Source organism: Rhynchophorus ferrugineus, unplaced genomic scaffold (genome assembly GCF_030347505.1).
Source record: "Rhynchophorus ferrugineus isolate W39M unplaced genomic scaffold, kcgeb_rfMv2 rfM3, whole genome shotgun sequence".
Taxonomy (NCBI): Eukaryota; Metazoa; Arthropoda; class Insecta; order Coleoptera; family Curculionidae; genus Rhynchophorus; species Rhynchophorus ferrugineus.
Genome location: NW_027472582.1, coordinates 48,595,342 through 48,613,949, shown reverse-complemented (window position 1 = coordinate 48,613,949; position 18,608 = coordinate 48,595,342). Strand labels below are relative to the sequence as shown.

At 32.8% G+C, this 18,608-nt stretch overlaps 1 protein-coding gene across 3 annotated transcripts in view; it reads right to left on the bottom strand.

Moving 5' to 3' along the window:
• Prosap (SH3 and multiple ankyrin repeat domains prosap) overlaps positions 1-18,608 on the bottom strand; it is a 292,925-nt gene that overhangs the window by 113,660 nt on the left and 160,657 nt on the right. For all 3 annotated transcript variants that reach the window (XM_076401310.1, XM_076401313.1, XM_076401311.1), the window contains one exon: positions 4,623-4,711. The gene's annotated coding sequence lies outside the window, so the exon portion shown is untranslated. The remainder of the gene's footprint in view (positions 1-4,622; positions 4,712-18,608) is intronic.

Below are 18,608 nucleotides of genomic sequence, written 5' to 3'. Positions count from 1 at the left end.
CTATAAAAACAAAAAATATAATTCATAATGCCAGGATATATTTTAATTGGATTATAACTTCATACAATTTCATGAAGCAATTATTTTTTAAATAAAAAAAATTTTCTCATTCATTTGCCATTCTATTTTTATAAAATCATTACTATCATTATTATCATTTAAAAAACATTACATTTTTATATGGACATAAATTTATATGTGTATGATAATAAGTTATGATGGCTATGAAGATCCCAACATACAGTATCATTATCAACCCTAAATATGATACAATATCTTTATCTGTGACTCAAAGAATAAAAATGGGATCAAAACTCAATTAATACATTGGTACCGTTGGCAATTGATTTCAGACATTCCGGAGTGTGCACTATTCTGTTTGTTTTTTTAGATCGCTATTTATAATCTTAGTCCATGTTTTTTAATATTTCCACCGTACTGCGTTTGGTTTCTTATTCAAATAACACGATCTGACACTGTAAAACAAAACAGAATGAACATGCATCAGAAACGAGTAGTATTTCTGTGTAAGATCTTAAATATTACCTTTGGAATACTTCTAGCTTACAAATATCAGTTTTAGATGACACTGCAAAATACACGTTTGAAAGAGCTCGAATTATGATACGTCTTTTCTTTCACGCGTACAATCTTAGAGAAGCGAACTCTTTTACGGCTCTACTAATTACTTCAGTTGTTGGGTGATGTTTTCTTCACCTATATCGATTCTAAGTATTTGACCGCACATTGAGAGATTATTTGAGAAGTCTGTATTGCCATTGATTGCATGGATTTAGTAATTTTTCAGAGCATATGTTTAGCTTCCAGATGACAAAGCTGACAAAAGCAAGAGTACGTAAATACTGTAAAAGGTGAAAACACTGCGGAATAATGAAAATGTTTCAGATTCAAAAATACCTTACTCTCATATATTTTTGTCTGCTGAAATAAATTTAGATGTCGGGAATTTTATTTTTATATATTGACACGCCCGTTAATTATTAAATTGCTAAATTTAGCTATTTGGATTTTATAAAAGGTGAATATAGAGGGCAGAAGAATATCGTTTTGAATATGAGTTTTGCTGTGTTTACAGTTTTTCAATTTTTTCTTGTCCACTTATAAAAACAGGATTGTTCGTATTCTATATTCGACCTATTGTACAACACTATGGAAGAAGAATAACTCAACAAAACTTCAAAATCCTATGACTTGACTTGATAGTAAAATAATCATCAACCCAATAGATTGACACCCAGTTGAATGTCACAAGCAAAAGACGCTAGGATCAAAATTTTGGAATAGTGACAATTGAAGCCTCCCGAAGCCTCCCAACGCTTAATCTACTCTACACTTGTGATATGCCACAAATGCAGAGTATTACGATGGCTACATTTGCTGATGATATTGCGATTATAGTTGTCGGAGACAACATTGAAGGAGTCACACGAAAGTTACAACAGGCGTGTGTCAACATAAGTAATTGGCCATAAGCTTGGAAAATAAACATTAACGAAAGCAAATCTGTGCATGTGCAGTTCACCTACAATTAGATTTTACAAGCACCAATAAGATTAAATAATACTATCATTCCATATTCGCTGGAAGGAACATATAAAGAAAAAAAGAAAAGAACTGGAATTGCAATATAGGAAAATGTATTGGCTAATTGGAAGAAAGTCACAATTATCAGTACATAATAAATTGCTAGTATATAAGCAAATACTGAAACCTATATGGACATACGGAGTTCAATTATCGGGAAGCTCTGTAAAGAGTAACATAAACAAAATACAATTTTTTCTGAACAAAGTCCTATATTGTGGGCGCACCCGTATACTACAGGACCGACTACCTACATCGAGACCTTCAGATACCCACAGTCAGTCAAGAAATCAAGAAAATTACAAGGGGGCATGAGGAAAGACTCAATTCTCATGAAAATATTGCAGTATTGCAACTTTTGGATACCAGAGCAGGACATAGACTTAAATGCCTCAAACCATCTAATATTGTGTAGTGTTGTGTAGTGAGGTGCATATAATAAAAAATACAGCAGTGACATGTATAAACATTATTTCACCAGAGACTGAGATAGGGCCGATGTGTCCTCCTAGTTATATACCTAAATTTAAATTATCATAAAGGCAAATTGTAGGTACAAAATGAAATGATAATAAAAAAAAACTGAACCTTCTGTGTCTCAAAGCATAAACAATACCAGTGAGATTTTCTCACTTTTTTGCCAGTAGTATCTTATGCCGAAATAACAATGGTACGCTTCAGCTGAAGTAGAATACAAAAACTGCATCTATAAAATCATGATTGGGTGAAAATCCTTCTTTCCATTCCCGGCTTGTTTTAAATCTAGATATCGGCATCGTTAATGTATATTGATATGTAGTGCTTTATATGCAAATATGGGTCTATATTTGTTTTATCGCATGACTGTTATAGCTCTGGCCTCGAAAACTGTGTACTCGAACTTCGAATTATATGTGTAGAGTGAATGGTGGTGATGAGTAAGATGTCTAGACATAAGGGTTTGTTTTGTCTTTCAATTGAGTTAAAACATCAGTGTCGTTTTGGATCACCATTCAACAAGTCCTCGCTTCTTTCCCTGACATAGTCAGTAACATTCCGGGAAGATCATAATGGCTCTTCTACTTTTAATTCATTGAATTAGCCGTCATCAAACTAATTATTAAGAAAAGAAGATAGCTTGACAGATATTAGCGACACAGTTACTCGAAGCAAGAAATAGTGTAGTTAAGTAGTAGAGGTCGGACGAAACTATTAAAGCTGAAATTAAGGTCACAAAAGAATAGACTGAATGTATTCAAAGACCAGAAGGCATAAACCGTTCCAATTAGGAGACATTCAAACACCCCTAGTCCATGTATTCCCGTCACAAGCACCATAGTTCGAGGTGTAAGATTACAAAAAGCAGACTGAAATTGCTCTGAACCAATTGTCTACCAATGAACCTATGAACCAAAGTCTACTGGAATTTTGACAGAAACTTGAAGTTCGTAGCATAGTTTTTCAGCGATCGATTATTGAAATCTGGACACACTAAAACTTGAGAAAAAATTCTATACAGGGTGGTAAAGGAAATTTGGAAAGAAACAGTGCTATTCAAAAGATTAAAGGTAAAGTGGCAGACAAAGGGACAGGTAACACTCACAAATAATTTTACAACAATAAGTTGTTCAGATGGAACAACGACCACGTCACATCACACACAACATCCCTTTGGCCATTTCATTAAGAGGGAGGGGTTATATCGCCCGTGAAAGTATTGCAAGACAAGGTGGTATGTTTATGTTAATAGTGAAAGGTGAGTGAGCCTGAACATAGGAGTTTGATTTATGTTATAATTTTGATAGATTTAAATCCCTGTCACGTGTCATTTCTAGCTCATAGAACCTTGGTGTGAATGAGCCAAAAATGTATTTATTACGCTTTAGGGTCGGCTCAATGTGGTAAAGTAGCAAATAAAAAATTATCATTATTATCGGAGGACTTATAAACCATTAAACCGTCATTAAATGAAACTATAAAATAAAACTAAGACCCATATTACTTTTACTCTGCATTTTAATAAGTTTTCAGACCGATGGTGTATATCTTCAGGTACAATGAGCGTGTGTATATCATTAAAATATCAATCTGGAGATAGTATAGTTAGCTAATACACGCGTAACATAATCGAATATCGTTTTAATAGCCAAAGGAAACAGAATATGTAACTCCATTATATATGCGTGAGAACGAGAGGGAGATATAAAAGATGGAGAGAGAGTTGCGTAGATAATCGCCAGTGATGAAACTGGCCACTTATACCTGAAATCTATCCTAGAGGAATCATCCGTTTCATCTACCACTTATCGAATTTGAATTGGAAATGCGCCGAGAGTTTTCGTGACCGCTCGTCGACGGTACCAGTCGGAACGTTCTTCTTCTTCTTCTCTTTTTTGCCGCATTACATCGGTACGATTTGGAATCGTTGCCAGTTCTGCGATTATTACGGGTTTCGGTTCTGCTTCTGTCCGTTTTTCAGTTCATTTGATCGTAATTGAAACTGAATTGTGATGCGCCTCTAATGTATGTGGTTTCCATTCCCATTGATCGTTTTTAATTTTCTTGCTTGTATTTTCGTCTTCGGCATAAAAATAATAGATCTATCCAAAGGTCAGACTCGGGCGATTTTACGTAATTGATATGTTTTGAAGTTTAACATTAAAGTATTCATGTTCAAAGTATAAGAAAGCTATAACACTGACAATACTGTGTGACAATTTTTATGTTCGATAACATAAAACTAATAAATTAAACAGTTTTTTGGACACAAATATTAATATTTTTAGAACTTAAAATTCTGCGAACTAATAAGGTAAATGTTGGAGCAATTTGTATTAACTTTACAGGTATTGGAACATTGTTTCCTAAATATTATTATCATATAACTGTTCATTTAGTATAGAAAATAACATTAATACTACGATATATTTATCTGTATTATCTTTTAATGTACTAAAAAATGTATGTAACAATTTTGCAATAAAAGTTTTGTTTAGAAAAAGAACTCAGTATAACAAATAAGTAAAATAAATACTTACAGTATATTCACGGAGGCATAGCAATTATGTCACTGTATATATTCCTATATTGTCCTAGTCATGACACTCAATCCGAAGTAATATTTAATCTGAAAATAATAAAATTAAATAATAAATTTAATTTAATTTCATTAAATATAACATTTAACATAATGTATTTTTATTTAATATTATTAAAATATTATTCACATAATATACAATGAAAAATGTTAATTGAGTTACCAATTTCCTAATATTATTTGTTATCAATTCCCCAACTGCTGAAAAAATGTCTATCGTGTATACCATGAGGAATTTTATAGACTATTCTATAAATTCTGGGGAAATAAAATTTGGCACGATATTCTCATAGGACTACCTGACTCAAACGCCGAGAAAACTACTGTAGCAAACTCGAAAATCCACTTATCACAATCCAATAACCAAAAATCAACGTCACTTCACAGAATTGCCAATGAAGTTTCACGAAGTATCTGCCAACCAAAATCGTACGAAAAAAGTTAGAGTAAAGCGCGAAAACTATCTATTAATAGACCCTGAATATTTTTGGAATTTGTTGATGGTAAAATAATGACCGGGTAGTCTACTTAAGATATATCGAAAGACAAAACTCTCGCGATTTTCAATTAAACAGTTTTTAGTAGGACATATATACAAAAATATTTTGTTACATTGGAAATTTAGCTCCCTCTGGCTGGTAGTTGTTCTGACATCTGTAACAATGCACGAAAGGAATTGAATCAACTCTTTTCCGGATTGCTAATTTAGGATTTAGTAGATCACAAATGTACTGAAGTTCAGTAATACTCTATTGAACCATATAGTGTATTTACAATATTAAAACTGTGTTTTACTTAACTAATGATGAACATTATTGAACAACTGATATGGAATTATTACGAGTGAGGTTACATCATTTTATGTTACTTTGACTTGCAGGATTAGTAGTGATAGGCTAATGACAGTAGGCATTTATAAAAAAAAGAAACAACCCACGTGAGTACATCTCATCCATTTTAAAGATGATAGTAACATGATGAACCAAATAATACGATGACGTCACTCACTAGATGTACTGGATGTTTGTAAGTGGTATACAATTTTTGTACGGTTTAATAACTAGTCACTCAATTTCAGTATAAATCAACAGCTTAACCTGAATAATAAATAAATTACATTCTTGGATTTATTTTATCATATACCTCAAGAAGTAAATCTTGATCCAGTTAGAGCAAGTGCAGGAGTTCTACTGTTTGGAGTCACTGCTAAAAGAAATGAAATTGGCATTGGCTGAAGTAATAAGCAGTGGACCAACTGCAGTTAAAAAAAGTCATGTATAAGAATCATAGAGCGTGATTTGAATATAGGAGACTTGACAGTGATATCATATTGTTTGCTGCATATTGAGAACTGGACACCCTCTCCGAACATTGGCTATGGATTGTTAAATTACAAAGCCTTTATGATAGATTACGTTGAAATGTCCTATTTTGAAAATTCTATTTATGTTACTGGCTGAAAATTATATTATACCTCATCGTTACAAATAAGAAATAATTACATGAAACCCATATTCGATCATTATTAGGCAAAACATACGCTAAGGTCCCCTGCATGTTTGAAAATGAAATTTTACACTATTCAGTATATAAGTTTGGTATATAATACACAATGTAGATGATACCTTCAGGTTTCAATTTTCAGTAGACAAATGAATATGAAATGATTTATGAATTTGAAATATCTTACGTTCTTATAATTCTATTTGAAATGATTTAAGAGCAAGTAAAAAACACATGAACTAAAACCTAAAGATTTTTAAACATGAATTTATGTTCTTTCTAAGATGTTGCTTAAGCATCCAAAACAGGGCGTTTTATAATTATTTTGTTACTGTTGATGAAAAATCGATATATTACAATTATCCGAAGGTATACATGACAGTATTCAACCTTAAGTTGAAAGATCTGCTAAAAACTATTCGAAAAGTAGCTGATAAGAACTTCCAATAGACTACAATATGAATAACGTGTTCTTTCATATTAATATCGAAATAAAGCTATATATTCAATAAATAAATCAAGGCATGTTGCTTACACACATCTTGTTAGGTTTGCAAATAAGTGATAATTAATAAAGGCAAATTAAATATGTTCTAAAGAAGTCTAATGGCATGTAATAGTTAGGCGTTGGGAATTATTGACTGAAAACAACTATCGACTGTTAGGAACTGACTACTTTTTACTACTGATTATCTCATTCGACTACTTTCAGCCGTGAGTAGTTCATTCAACTGGTTTTTAATGTTATAGCTTTGCCGTCCTATTCGCAACCTTCAAAATAATGTACCGAATTTATGTATAACATGTAATTATATGGTATAATGTTTTGTTTGTAATATCATCGTAAATAACAAAGTACATTATTATAGGAGAATTTAGAAACTATATTTTTCAATATTATTTATTTATTTAATAGGGTAAAATGAACAACATTTTAATTGATCAATAGTGAAATACTATTTTATGTTATCTTGGTAAATATTAGCTCTTTTTTTATTGACTTTTTCATTGATTCTACTGGATACTTGTTGTTAATAGAAAAGCTAGTTCTCTCTTCGTCGTGGGAGAACTTCTTTGATAAGTCTCGTAGCGACCTGCCATTAGAGCCCGTTTATTCGTTTATTGCTAATTCACTTTGCGCGCTGGTTTCTCACAGCTGACGATTTCAGCTAGAATTTTTTGCGAATTAATGAGATAGTTTTACTTTGCACTACTTACTTTATTTACACTATTAATTACAATTTAAGTGAATCAATCGTTAATATAAGCTATCTAACTCTCTAGACTTCTCGACCCTGAATTACAATTGTGAAAGAGGATCGGAACACCTCGGTTCTCCCTATTTAAGATGGCATGTAAGTCATGCGAAAATTGAACTCATACTGCATCTTCCATTCACTTTCTCTTTTAACCGATGGCCTATTATAATGGCCTGGTTTTTCCATATTTAAAATAAGCCAGACGCCAGGTACTGGTAACAAATAAATGTGAACAAACACTGGCCAGCAATATGACAAAAAGACTCAAAACACCACTGTATACATAAAGTTGTAAAAATGCAGATACTATAAAAGCGCTATTTTGGGAAATTACTATTAGAATCTTTTATCTCATTTATCTCTTCAGAATCCTTAACACTTGCTGCCTTAAATGTAACTCTTCCACGTTTTTGCTCATTTCTCTTAATGTTGTTTCTTTTGAATTTTACCAAAAAGATAAGTTTACCCTCTGTCTGTTCTTCTGATACTGCCTAAAGAACATAAACACATTATAGAAATATGTTCTCATCTCATATATATATATATATATATATATATATATTACATATTATAGATTCCAATGGATAATTGTTTTTATAATGTGCCCATTGATATTAATATCTAAACAAACATATCTTAATATAAAAAAACATGAGAACAAGCATGCATCCAATATATTCAAGGATGAGTGAAGAAAAAACAAATTACAAAGTTGAAGAAATCTGATTGTATACAACAATCATGACCATTAATTACTGATAACATCAGTCTTCAGATTAGACAGCACTCTGAAATTCCAACACTCTTCATTGAATTATTCAATTAGCTTATCATTTACGATCTTCTTGATTTGGTTTAATTAAGAAACAGGTCTAAAACCTAAAATCTGTTAGAGACGTTTCAGAAACAACGGTAAGCGATTTCTGATGGTATTCCACTAATGTTCTCTCGAACAATAAAAAAGAAACGTAATGGCAATCGAAGGTATACGACCATTTTAACCATTGTTCGCTCTTTATTGTTCGTCGACTCCGTATTTTGAAACGTATACGATATCGGTGCCATTTTACAAATTGATGGTGCTGGGGCGCGAGATAAAATCGCTCGGAGAGAACCGGGCGCTCAAGAGACGGCGAAGGCAATAAAACTGGAGAACGCGGACTTACTAGAAGGGTTACTTTGTCAGAGTGGTTAATAGTACAGAAATAATCTATATAAAGCTATACTTACAAGATATTTTAATAGTTTTAGCGGATTTAAGGTAGATGGGGTGATGAATCCTTCTCTCACAATATTGATACCAATTTTACATACACGATATGGACAAAATTATTAACTTTAATTTAAAAAAAAATATTAACACTTGATATATACCCAATATTTATTAATTAATAGGTGTTGAGTTGCCCTTTCCTCTTATAACAGCTGGAATTCTTCGCAGAATTGATTCGTAGAGTGTCCGAGTAGCTTCAAATGATGATGATGATGCTTTTGCATTATTTTCTGTTCGAAAATTCCTCATAACGGTTGAATTATATTAAGGTCTGGCGATTGTGCTGTGGGTTATGATTGGGAATATGTTTGATGATATTTTGTTGATCCCTCAACCAAGACTGACATTTTTGGTTGTGTCCATGGACGCATTATCATCTTGGAATATAGCAGTATTTGGTAGCAATATTCTAGTCATTAGTGAGTATTTCGATATATTCGTTTGCAGTAATCCGATCAGTGGTATTAAAATGTCACAATAATAATAGAATCTTCTCCATGTTTAACTGTAGAAAACAGGTCGTCCGGATCATAAGTTTCTTTTGGAGTTCTCCATACATAAAATGGGCCGTTTGTAGGAAACAATGTAAACGATGATTCATCGAATCATACCAAATTATTCCGTTGCCATATTTTATCACAATCATCAAATGTCCAGGTTTTATGATCGTTGCACCGCACGTCTTCTCTGATTTTTATTATTGTTAGTCATTTTGTGCTTTCAAAGAAAGTGCGTTTAGTCATCACGCGACATTTAATTAAATCTTACCGAAAATATTGTTATAAATATGTAAATAAAGACTTAAAATCTATCAAATATGGAAATGTGTATATTTCTTCTTAATTTCAAGTTATTGAAAGTGTATAGGACTGTGCATTGGTTACGGATTTTTGGAACTGCTTATTTCGTTATAACATATGGGTTGAAGTACCGGACCTAACACATAGATGGCGCTAGTTTTATTGCATTCACCACTTTTTCAATAAGTACCAACCATCAAATGAAAGCCGTTAAAATTTCATTATATTCGAGAGTGTCACTACTTTTGTTATTTTCAAAACAATGAATCGAAACGTTAGTTTGCCGACTTTAATCGTGCTCGTAGGGACACTGATGCTGCAGAACGCAGTGGAGGTCCAGAAGGATCACCAGAAAACATCAACAAAATCCACAAAATCGTTTTGAATTATCGAAATTTGAAGTTGAGCATTCAGCTATGAGAAATCTCTTTCAAAATGGGTGCCGCGTTTGCTCATGTCGACCAAAAACAAGAACATGTTGATGATTCTGAGAAATGTTTCGTCATGTTTAAACGTAACAAACTGGAATTTTTACATCGACATATGACAATGAATGAATGCTACTGGTGACAGGCCTATTTTGAGGCAAATGATAAATCGTTCTACACAAGTGGTATTGAAATGTTCAAGCGGCGCCGAAATGATTGTGGAGCTCTTGATGGCGATTAACTACATGAATAAAGCCAATTTTGAACAAAAAAAAAACGCGTTTTATTTGTTACATTCGGGACTTTTCAGCCTAAGATAACAAAGAACGGTTAGAGAAATTAAAAAAAATTAAAATGGGAAAACTGAAGACAAAACAAAATGTAAGCATTAGAAGACGGAATTGATGCATTTAAGACTGAGCGTTGAAAAAAGCTGTCATCGTACAAGCAGAAATCTGATGATATTATGAAGTGTAATCTTTTTACATAGCTCATTCCTGAAAAAAGCCGATAAATGCTTTGTTATATTATAATGTTTATCAATATTTTTTCTGCGTGGTGTGTAAAGTTGATATTGCGTTTTAACTTCATCTATTTGGCCGTTATCATGCCATCAATGTTCATTTTGTAATTCGATCGATATCTCATGATCTAACTGAGCTTGAGCAAGCCAATAATAGAAAAGAATCAGCCTCAAAAATATTTTACCTTGAGTCCCACAAGGAATTCAAATAATATATCTTTTAAATTGGTTCTTTTTATAAGTCAGTGGGAACGCGGAGTTTGTACGCACAATCTGCGTTAACTTACATGAACGTCATGGAAATTATAATATAATGCGAGGCTCCTTTCAAATTTTTGGACCCTCCTTGTACTCCAGTTAAGGTGGAGGAGATTGCGGAATATAAAAATGCCAGTACGCTCTTTGGGAGACATATAATAACTGGCGTTACATAATCTTAAAGCTGTATATGGGTAGTGTAAATTCAGAAGTTATGGGAAGCTTTTCAAATAATTTTAAAAAACATTTTCATTAATACTACAGGAGAGCATAAAGAAATGCACCTCTCGTTTCACTATTTACGGAACAAATCATTAATACTAAGACTTAAAAATGTTTCTGTGGTAAAGGCGGTTACAGAAAAAAAAATTAATCACTTAATTATTTAAATAATAAAATATTAACAATAATGGGCATTATATTGGCTCAAGTCCTCTCCAAGAAATAGTCTCGTATCATTCAACTATACCGCAAATTTAATTTAAATTGTCCGTAAATAATTCTTTTTAAAACCAAACACATGTTTGCGAAATAATTTGTAGCCGGAAGAGAAAAAATACACACTTTGAATGTGTATCATCTCCTACAGATCTTCTGCTCCTTCTGCAACAATTTATGGCACCTCTGTGGATGCGTATTATAACTTAGAATAAACGTGGTGACCTGTGAAATCTGCACAATTTGCAAACTCTGTCCAGGCGTCAGTTATAATATGTGAAAGGGTTTAGAATAGATAAGCGACTTGTTGAATGGCGATACAATGGCGACATTGAGGGTCTATTAGAAAAGAGACCAACCCGTCTCAATTGTTTACCAATCAGGAACTTTCAACAGACCGCCTTATTGCATGATATCTCCTTCCTAAAAAACGGTTACAGCGATGTACGTTGTCATTATTCCATCTAGACAGCTTATAACTGTAATAAAAATTATATTTGAGCATCGATTGTACCTTGAACTGCCAGTTTGCCTTCGAAATGGCACTTTCTGTACTGAAATGTCCATGGTACCTATCTACGGAATGATTTTCCAAATTTTTAGCGACTCCATATTCCAATGGTCTATGGCTAAGAAACTGAGCTACTGCAATCCGCCTTTGGTCAATCACCCTGAACTGCGAGCTCTGTCCAGATTCCAATAGACAATGTTAACTCACAGCAATTTCAGTTCAGCTTTGGTGGCCTTCCACTTTCAATTGTGATGCATGTATCGGGAATCCACGGACTAGGGATGCTTTTCAAAGCTTGAATGTTACTTACTTGGAATAGTTTATGACTAGGGGTCATTAAACAGATTCAATCCATCTTTCTTGATCTCACAGCTTCACCTGCAATACTTTTAAATCCACTTAACTACAATAATAAACGCTTTGAGTAACTGTGGAACGAATACCAATCTAATGTCAATCTGTTTTTTTTTCTTGATAAATTAATTAGATTTCGGTTAATTAATTCAACACATCTGAAACATTACAAGAAAATTTTTGAATATTTGCTCGTGTAATGAGTGGAAAGTGGAACAAAAGACAGCAAGACCTGAAGATATTAGATTAAATTCTGCCGAAACGTCCTATATATTTGTATATATGTTTAATAAATTATAAATTCCATAAAACTAAGTCGAGGAAAAGTTAAAATCCCATAATGAAACGACGAATTAAAAACAATAAGATTAATCCGGCTCGCTTAACTTTTAACAAAACCCAATCCCACACCCGCCGCTCCGACGGCAACAAGATTCCACCCCGATGGTCTCCCCCATCTCTCGTATCCTTCCACCCCTTCATATCTTCTAAGTAACGAGAGTCCCCCGGAGACAAAGATTTCAGCGAGCTTTCGGGGTTGCCATCGCCAGGCCTGTCCGTTAATTAAAAACTGCCTTTTACCATCTAAACAAGGGTAGTTGACTTTTTCGTGGGAGATTCAGCGGGAGCAGTGGGCGTTACTGTTGAAACAGGAAGGAGATACCGAAGTCATCTGTTTAATTAGTTGGATAATTTGAAGAGAAAAGAAAAATATCTTGAAGTAGAACAAGCGATAAGAGAAATAAAATATTTATTTTTCATAATTCATCCAAGTACGTTTATTTTTTCTGTATTTTATATTATATAATTTGACTTTAAATTTAAGAAAATGTATCAACACTCATTAAAGAAATATGGAAAAAAATTATATACCAACGAATTATCATGTAGGCTAAATGAAGGGTCCTGCAGAGGTAAGGCATAAAGTTTTTTTGTTTTACTGGTATCCATCTTTGTATTCTATTAAAGCCATGTTACACATATATTACAACTATTCACTAGTAACAACTATTTAGTAATTTTTTCTTCATATTGTTGTTAAAGTCCAGATCTAAGATAACACATCAATTGAAAAGTCCCCGGTCTGGCACTAGAATTAAATAAATATGTCTTTTAGTTAGCCCTAACCCTCAAAAGATGCGTGTATCAATTTGACAGCTGTCGGATCATTAGTTTGTGAATTATAGCATTTTGAGTAAAGCAACTTTTATTATTGTGAAAAGAATGGATAAAAAGTAACTTTGCGTGCTGAAAATATATTGCTTTTTGAAGGGACAAAATACAGTTGAAGCAAAAACTTGGTTTGATGCCGAGTTTCCGGACATTGCCCCAGGAAAATCAACCATCAAGGATTGGTATGCTAAGTTTAGACGTGGTGGAATGAGCACCGAAGACGGTGAACGCAGTGGACGTCCAAAATAGGTTGCTACCGGCGAAAACATTAAACAAATCCACAAAATAATTTTGAATCATTTTAAATTGAATTTGAATGAAATAGCAGACACTCTAAAGATATCAACTGAACGTGTACATCATATCATTCACGAATATCTGTGTATGAGAAAGCTTTGTGCAAAGTGGGTGCCGCGCGAGCTCACTTTTGACCAAAAACAAAGACGAGTTGATGATTCGGAGCAGTGTTTGAAGATGGTTAAGCGTAATAAACCCAAGTTTTTGCATCGATATGTGACAATGGATGAAACATGGCTCCATCATTTCACTTCGAAGTCCAATCAACTGTCATCTGAGTGGACTGCACATGATGAACCCGCTCCAAAGCGTGGGAAAACGCAACAGTCGTGTGGCAAGGTTATGGCGTCTGTATTTTGGGATACGCATGGAATAATTTTCATTGACTACCTTGAAAAAGGAAGGACCATCAACAGGGACTATTACATAGCGTTATTGAACGTGCATGCACCCTGTCACAAGTCAGTGAAAACGATGGCAAAAAATCCATGAATTGGCCTTCGAATTATTTCCTCATCTACCGTATTCTCCAGATCTGGCACCCAGCGACTATTTCCTGTTTTCAGATTTTAAAAGAATCCTCGGGAATGGGAAGAAATTTTCGTCGAGTGCGGTGATCGCCGAAACTGAGGCCTATTTTGAAGCAAAGGACAAATCGTACTACAAAAATGGTATCAAAAAGTTGGAGGGTCGCTGTATTACCCTAAGGGAATTATGTTGAATAAAAAAACGAATTTTGCCAAAAAAATGTGTTTTACTGTGCTAGGCGGGGGACTTTTTAATTGACCTGTTTTCACACCTAAACTAAATTAGCATTTGATCGATGTACTGGTGCTTTCTACATGGTTTTAAAACACGGCACACTTTCATGCATAATTGGGGCAAAGCCCTTTGAAGGAACGTAGTTAGTCTCTTCAAGATTCGGGTAAGTCTACTATTGTCAAGCAGCTGTAATACTGACTAGTGACATTTTTACGTTCACGCAATTTTTCTTGATGCTTCTTCAAAATCCATTTAATTTCTTCGATGATTGGATTTTTATAGATTTCTTCATTTCTAATGTACCATGGGAAGTTAACAATACTGCAAAGAACTTTGTTTTGGTAAGTTTGGATCATTTTAATATTATTTTCTTTATTTAATCCCATAATTGCAAACCGTAGGTCCCCACTAACTTCAATATTTGCTTGTATAATAACAATTTATTGTGGAGTGTTAATTCGATTTGTCATCCAAGCAACCATCACATTTTTTTGACACTCATACAAAGTTTTGCGCATGACATATTTAGGAAGTTTTTGCATGCAAAATCCATGTGTATAATTTGTAGAATTCAATTTTATTCACCATTGATAAGTCCAATCAGTTGCTTGTACTCCACTTACAGTTGTCTCAATATTGTTACTTGTAGCGACTATTGCAATATCATCAGTAAATGTGGCCCATGTTATTCCTACATATCTAGGGATATCTCTAGTATAGAATAAATACAATGCTGACCCAAGGACATTACCTTATGGTACACCTGTTTCTTGGCAGTTTCTTGCAGTGTGGACTCGTGAAAGAAACATTACTGATTAATAGCATTACTAATGAATACGTTAAAATGGGTAATAAAAAATTTACTTGAGTAATAAATAATAGAGTATGATCCAATATTAATATAGACCAATTATTTCAAGTAATAGAGATGATGGGTACACAAATATTAAAAATAGGAATCAATGTTTACTTGTAAAAGGAAATCAGTAACTGATACAGTACATACGTAAATACATAGTAGAAAAGAAATGAAGGTATAAAATAAAAGGTTATAAATTAATATAATCATCTATAGGGACAAATTATTGGAAGTAATAGAAGGAATGGATATATCAGCTAAAAAGACCTATAAAGGTTAAACTTATTACACATAACACAAATCAATGCAATAATACAAAAAGGACAAATACATCAATTTGTCACAAATACCATATCCATAGAAAATGTAACAAGAAAGGATAAGGATAAATAGAAACAAAAAGAAATATTAAAGATAGAAATATGTTACCAACCTTAAAAACTTCGGCTCTACTAATTTATTATAAGGGTTTTACTACTTTTTACGGAAATATAATTCATAATTGATCGATCAGAACTGTAAAAAAACTGCAAATTTTAACAATGTAATTTTAATAAAGATAAAACATAAATATCATTCATATGTCGGAACATTCAGGGTATGTGCACTGCCAAGAATGTCAAACTTTACGATAGAAACGTCAGTTGCCATATGGTAGAAACTACTTAGCACAATCTCAAAATTTAAAAGGTATGCCTCATATCAGCTTAATATTTGTTATACAAAAAGTTGAACTATGAGTTTCAAGATTTGTTTAAAAATATTGTAGTATTTGGCTTAAACATTTGTCATAACTAAGGAGATATTATTAATAATTTTGGTTTGGAAACAGGTTAGGTTCTATTGCAAAATAGAATGCATAACATATAATAACAAATAAAGCAAATAAATAATCAACTAAAATGTATTCAATGAGTATACGAAAGAAGTATTTTTAATTGTAACGCAGAACCAAATGTATCTCTTTATCATTTGAATAAATCAATGTACAAAACATTATACTTAATTAATTACAACACATATGTTTGAAGCTTTTGGTTTATTCTTTATTTATTAAATAACAATTTAGTGTTTTATGAATATTTTCATTTTCAAAATCGAATATTCTTAACGTTAGATATGGTACTGAATATTTAACAGCTTTATGGTAAGTTTTATTAGAAAGTGATATTAAAAATTCCAAGTACTTTTCAATACACCTTAAAAACTCTTAAAATAATTTACTTACTTTCTTTAAGTATTATAAATATTTCAAAAGCGTAATTTCTCTAGGCGTTATCTCAATGAATATAAAAATTCCTAGGAATAATTCTTCAGAACCCTCTAGAGTTTTTCACGTACTTGATAACACCAGCTGAATTAATTATATGATTTTTTGACAGACCTCACAGTCGTTTCATTATAATTCAAAGCTTTCGCTTCTTTTATTTCTCAAAGCCACCGTATTGTATTAATATGATGATGTTAAAGGATTATGAATATTTATTTTTGTAGAAAAGATTTGAAAAACTTGTTACATACATATTTATAATGTATTTTATTGTATTAGGTTTGTAGCTAATTAACTTTGTTTTTTTTTGGTGTAAAATTTAACACATCTTATGTCTATACCACTGTGTTTTACTATAAACTTTAATATATTACTAAATATATAATATTACAAAGTAGTAAAAATGATATCGCACATTTTTATAACTATATTCATATTCATAAAAGTCTGTTCTTACTCCTTACATCTGCTTTGAAGAATGGACAAGTTATGGTAATGGCCATTATTATGGAAGAAGTAGCAAATTATTTTTAGATCTCAAGATGAAAATTTACAATATTCCATAACATTTTTTTTACTCTTTGTGATTCCACAATCTGCCCTATAGGCAATGACTATTTCTTATGTCTATATTATATATACGTGGCATGTAGAAAATCACTTCATTAAGCGATCTCCTGTATAAAATATTGTCTTAATTAATTAGCCTTATTCTAAAGCTTATTCATTATCACGTCGCATATTTAGCTGATTAGCGAGTACATTGGGATGCACTGACACTCTTTCGAAGTACTTCACACAAACACGTTGAATTATACTCGTTATAGGTTCAAGAGGAATATCGCGTTGTATTACTTTATTTGAAATACAGTACGGAGCATCAACAATTGCACGCAACACTTTATTTTGGAACCGTTGAATGATGAATACGTTCGTTTTGATAGCTGTACCCCATAGTTGGATTCCATATGACCAAATAGCCTTGAGTATAGATTCATACATCAATACCTTGATATCTAATGATAACTTGGATTTGCGCCCGATGAGCCAATACATTTGATATAATTTAAGTCCAAGTTGTTTTCGTTTAGAGAGTATGTGCTTCTTCCAGGTTAGGCGGAAGGTAGGTTAGGTAGGTAGGCGTCGATCTAAGTGCATACCAAGATATTTACATGCTCTGCTTGGGGGAGTTGACGATGATTGATATTCACTACTGGACATGTTCTTCTACGCAGGGTAAATTTAATGCGCCATGTCTTCAACCATAATTGTATTTGTTCCAGGTGGATTTGTAGATGTATTGATTCTGTGACTGGATCTTCATGGGATTCTAAGATTGCTGTATCGTCTGCATATGTTGCCACAGTAGTTATTTTTGTGGTGGGCAGATCGGCCGTATACAGAAGATAGAGTACTGGACCCAGTACACTACCTTGCGGAACTCCTGAATATATGGGATTTAATTTGGTATGTTCAACGCCTTGATTTACAATAAAATTTCAATCAATGAGATACGATGACGAAGAAGACTAAAGAAGTTTCTTTAGTTTAACCTGCAAGCCCATATGCCATACTTCGTAAAAAGCCTGAGATGAAACTAGAAATTTAGAGGCATTTAGCATTTAGGTCAGTGTTTATTTTGTTTACGAGTTTATGCACTTGTTATATAGTCCCATGCTTATTGCGAAAGCCAAGCTGATGTTCTGGAATAATTTGTCTTTTTTATATTATATAGTTTAGCTTCTTGATGTATAGTTTCTCGAAAACTTTCGAGATTATCGGTAATAAACTTATAGGCCGGTATGAGGTCACATATTTTATTAATTTAATAATATTAATATTTTAGGTACTTTCCAGATGCTAAGGAAGTAGTTAAATCCATAGCATAGCATTAAATATAAATGTTAATAGTTTTATAGCCTTTTCTGACAGTCTTTTTAAAATTTTACCAGTAATTAAGTCATAACCAGGAGCTTCTTTAATATTAATCTCTCTCATTATTGTTTGTTTAACTTTTTTGACCGTTAATTTCTCGTGCGGTAAGTCCATTTGAAATGGCGAATCTAGAAAGCTAGTAATTTTATTTTCGTCATCTTTATGTAGCTGAGACTGGAAAGGTTTAAAAACATAAAAACATTAAAAACAAGTGTTTTGAGAAAATGTCGACCTTTTAGTCTCGTAATGTCTGTAGCCTCAGTCGGTGTCAAGTGGAATTCTTT